Source organism: Eumetopias jubatus, unplaced genomic scaffold (genome assembly GCF_037043125.1).
Source record: "Eumetopias jubatus isolate StellerSeaLion01/CBP00866 unplaced genomic scaffold, mEumJub1_p1.0 scaffold_3, whole genome shotgun sequence".
Lineage (NCBI taxonomy): Eukaryota > Metazoa > Chordata > Mammalia > Carnivora > Otariidae > Eumetopias > Eumetopias jubatus.
Window position 1 is genome coordinate 136,613,911 of NW_028274809.1, and position 4,786 is coordinate 136,618,696.

At 36.8% G+C, this 4,786-nt stretch overlaps 1 pseudogene; it reads left to right on the plus strand.

The window, feature by feature from the left end:
* Window positions 1-3,641: 3,641 nt before the first annotated feature.
* On the plus strand, window positions 3,642-4,558 carry LOC114211214 (proteasome subunit alpha type-6 pseudogene; annotated as a pseudogene).
* Window positions 4,559-4,786: the final 228 nt, after the last annotated feature.

A 4,786-nucleotide genomic window follows, 5' to 3' on the forward strand; every position in this document is an offset into this window, starting at 1 on the left:
ATTGACACCACCTTGCAATATACTGGATATGGGGTTGTAGCAGAGGGTGAAATGAATGATGACTTCCTAGTTTAATCTTTTTATGGTTTTTTTCCTCCTTTTCTGACTAGTGTATTCCTGTCCATTGCTTGTATTTATTTGGTAGTTTTGAGAGCTTCTTTTGCTTTATATGAATGGGATATTAAAGACAATAAATCCCTTTTTTGCCTTTATTTCTTTCGAAGTATGCTAATTTTAAATTTTTCATGTAATTACATATTTTCATTTCAATTTTTTGGATGCTTACAGTAAATTCAGCCAGGTTATTTTCACAATTCTTTTGATTGAAGGCTGACTATATATAAATAATGCTAAAATGAATAGGTATGAATGTAAAGCTGATGGCTAATGAGCAACTAAATTAGTGTTTCAAAGAGGTGTCAAAAGGATGCCCCTTGCCCATCCCCCACCCCCATGAATATGACCAACGTGGAATCCAGTATTTTAAATTTTAACTTCTGAATAGTTATTATACATCTCTCTTATAGAGGTAAATGGTGAGCAAATTTCATTCCCTCTTCTGTGTCCATTCCACTCAATGCTCCCTCCCTGCAATCACTTCTTTTAATTTTCAGAACATACTTATGAAAGATAAACAAATATTAATCTATGATCTCATTCTTCCTGCTTATTTTTAAAATAAAAAGTAACATACTATACACATTGTCCTACCCTACGGTTTATTCATTGAACAACGTCACACATAGCCCTTTCCATATCAAAATACAGTGTGTCCTCATTTTTTAGAGCTGTGTAGTATTACATTATGTGCCTGTACCCCATGATCTGTTCAACCTACTTGAGTTCAACCTTTTTTTTATTACAAACAATCTGGCTCTGAATAATCATACACACATCATTTCACACATGTGAAGAACAACTGTAAGACAAATTCCCACATGTAAGGTTTTCTAGGGCTTGGGTAATTACAAAGATGGATTCTGGTTGTGTGGAGCCTGAAGATTATAATTTTGTGGGCCTTCACTAAGAAAAAAGATACAAAATTATCTAATTCAAAGTAGATACAAAATGAATATTTTTTGAATATGAAAGGAAATGAATATTTATGTAGAATATGAAAGGAAATCACAATAGCTTTTTAAATGGTAAAAAGCTGAGGGGTGCCTGGGTGGCTCAGTTGGTTAAGCGACTGCCTTCGGCTCAGGTCATGATCCTGGAGTCCTGGGATCGAGTCTCACATCAGGCTCCCTGCTCAGTGGGGAGTCGGCTGCTTCTCCCTCTGACCCTCTTCCCTCTCGTGCTATCTCTCATTCTCTCTCTCTCAAATAAATAAATAAAATCTTTAAAAAATAAATAAATAAATAAAATGTTAAAAAGCTGAAAAATGCCATGAATATCACAGATTCTTGAAAAATAAGATAATATCTTTACTAATGAACTACCCGACATATCTCTATAATGCTTTTCTCACTCTCCCCCCACCCCTTTTTTTTGGCTATATACACTAATTACCTCTTCTATGGCCAGAATTTTGAAATATCATTTTATTTTAATTTTTTAATTTTTTTTTAAGATTTTATTTATTTATTTGACAGAGAGAGATACACAGCGAGAGAAGGAACACAAGCAGGGGGAGTGGGAGAGGGAGAAGCAGGCTTCCCGCTAAGCAGGGAGCCGGATGAGGGGCTCGATCCCAGGACCCCGGGATCATGACCTGAGCCAAAGGCAGACACTTAACGACTGAACCACCTACGCACCCCTGTAATATCATTTTAAAGACAGAAAGCAGAAAGATAATTCAATCTTTAGCATGGTTGGTTGAAATTCCTTTTTTAAAATTTTTGACGGTTGGGACGCATAAAGCATCCAATTTCACACGAACATGCTTACAATGTGTAGTGCTGTTACAGGTTTGTGTCCTACAACTCAGAAATTCTGATAAATTCTATCTCACATGATTCCCGTTTAAAAAAAGATTATAAATATATGGTGCATTTATAATTGCTACATTATCAAGTATATCCTAGCAGGCAAAAATATCCATTTTAATCAAATATCTGTAAAAAGTAAGCAAAAAGAGTTCTGCTTATAATTTTACATATCTAATGATTAAAGTAATTGCCCACAGATTAGTTTCTGGCTCCATTTATTTCAAGCCTCATTTCCTTTCCACTACCTACATAATTCTAATATCAGGCGCCATAAAACATATTCATATTTCAGTATGATCTCTGGCCCTGTAGCTCGTAGTCAGACTAGCAGGTGGTTGGCAGAGTGAGTGGTAGGAGTATTTGTGGAAACCAAGCCAATCCCAGGACGCCTAGCAATAAGCTGGCTCTCATGGAAGTGACTGCATACCACATAAATATATCCTACGACATCCAAGCTGAATGTATCTCCAAGTCTGCTTCTCTTTACCTGATTTCAGGAGTTCCTGATGCCATTGCAATGCTACACTTCACAAAGGAAAGCATGATGGAGAGGAAGTCTGAGTGGAAAGGGAAGAGTGGGCTTAATCGATTGTGATTAAAATATCTTAGTTTGAAAAGTTCTCAAAAATAACATTTTGAAAAATTGGTGGGACTTTTCTCAGGGCCTCAAAAGGGGGTCTGTACAAGTGAGGAGTCCCGAATTTTATGCTTCATTAGTCCACAGTAAATCTGCCAAATTGCCCTTCATAGTGATTATTCCAAGTTACTGTTCTAGCCATAATGCAAAGGCTTCCTTTCCCAAGGTCTTGAATGCAGAGCGTGTTATCAAATCTGTAGATTTTTGCCAATCTGTTGGAGAGGGCAAAACAACTTAGAACAGTTGTAGCTTGCGTTTCTCAAATTATGAGTTAAATTGAGCATTTTTTCTTAGGCTTAAGAGCCATATGTGTTTCTTTTTCTGTGAACTCTCAGTTCATTTTTTCCCCTCTTGTTTCTAATGGGTTGTTGGTCCTTTTCTTATTGATTGCTAGGAACTCTTTATACATTGGTAGAGGCATTTTTATCTTGATATGAATTGCAAATCTTTTTTATCTGTTTTTTTGTTATTTATTTATTTATTTATTATCTCTTAGACTCTTTAGTATTATTTTTTGTTGAGGTGTAATTGACCTCTAACATTACGTTAGTTTCAAGTTTACAACATAATGATTTGATATTTGTATACATTTGCAAAGGGATCACCACAACTAGTCTAGTTAATATCTGTTGCCATACATGGCAACAAAAATTATTTTTCCCTTGTGATGAGGACTTTTGTGATCTACTCTCTTAGCAACTTTCAAGTATACAGTACAGTGTTATTAACTATAGTCACCATGCTGTCCATGACATCCCCAAGACTTCTTTATTTTATAACTGGAAGTTTGTAAACTTTCACCCGTTTCATCCATTTTTTTCTTCTTATGTGTGTATGTTTTTGTTGCTCTTATTGCCACACTGAAATTTTATATTATTATATTGTTAACTTTATCATGATTTCATTTTTTATATTTGAATCTTTGATCCACATAGTATGGAAAGTTTTTTTTTTTAATTGATGGTTTACATGAAGATTCTACCAACTGTAGAAGATGGAATTCCAGACATTCAACAAGGAAAGAGTACTGTTCCTAAGTCTCCCCTTAAAAAAAAAAACAAACTCTGGGGGCTCAGAGACAGTGCTTGAAGTAGTGGGTGCGCCGACATGTCCCGTGGTTCCAGCGCTGGTTTTGACCGCCACATTACCATTTTTTCACCCGAGGGCCGGCTCTACCAAGTAGAATATGCTTTTAAGGCTATTAACCAGGGTGGCCTTACATCGGTAGCTGTCAGAGGGAAAGACTGTGCAGTAATTGTCACACAGAAGAAAGTACCTGACAAATTACTGGATTCCAGCACAGTGACTCACTTATTCAAGATAACTGAAAACATTGGCTGTGTGATGACAGGAATGACAGCTGACAGCAGATCCCAGGTACAGAGGGCACCCTATGAGGCAGCTAATTGGAAATACAAGTATGGCTATGAGATTCCTGTGGACATGCTGTGCAAAAGAATTGCTGATATTTCTCAGGTCTACAACACAGAATGCTGAAATGAGGCCTCTTGGTTGTTGTATGATTTTAATTGGTATAGATGAAGAACAAGGCCCTCAGGTGTACAAGTGTGATCCTGCAGGTTACTACTGTGGGTTTAAAGCCACTGCAGCAGGAGTTAAACAGACGGAGTCAACCAGCTTCCTTGAAAAAAAAGTGAAGAAGAAATTTGATTGGACATTTGAACAGACAGTGGAAACTGCAATTACATGCCTATCTACTGTTCTATCAGTTGATTTCCAACCTTCAGAAATAGAAGTTGGAGTAGTTACAGTTGAAAACCCTAAATTCAGGATTCTTTCAGAAGCAGAGACTGATGCTCACCTTGTCGCTCTAGCAGAGAGAGGCTAAACATTGTAGTTAGTTTACCAAATCCATGACGCCACTTGCCTGTGTGTTTGGTAGCAACAGACCAACATTATGGAGGCCCCTGGATTGAAAAAGGAACCTCTCCCACTACTGCCCTGCCGCTGAAGTGGTTAGGACTCTGTATAAATAAAAACAGTGCTTTTGGAAAAAAACAAAAAACAAACAAAAAAAATAACAAACTCTACTTCTTATTGAAGTTTAATTATTAATATGCTTCCTTCAATGAGTTGGTATTTCTTGAACACCCATTATATGCTAAATCTTTACATTTCTCTCATTGAAAACCGTGACTCTGGGCACGGAAGAGTTCCAAGTAAAGAAAGTAAAGACTCATCTACTTTCAGAAATAGG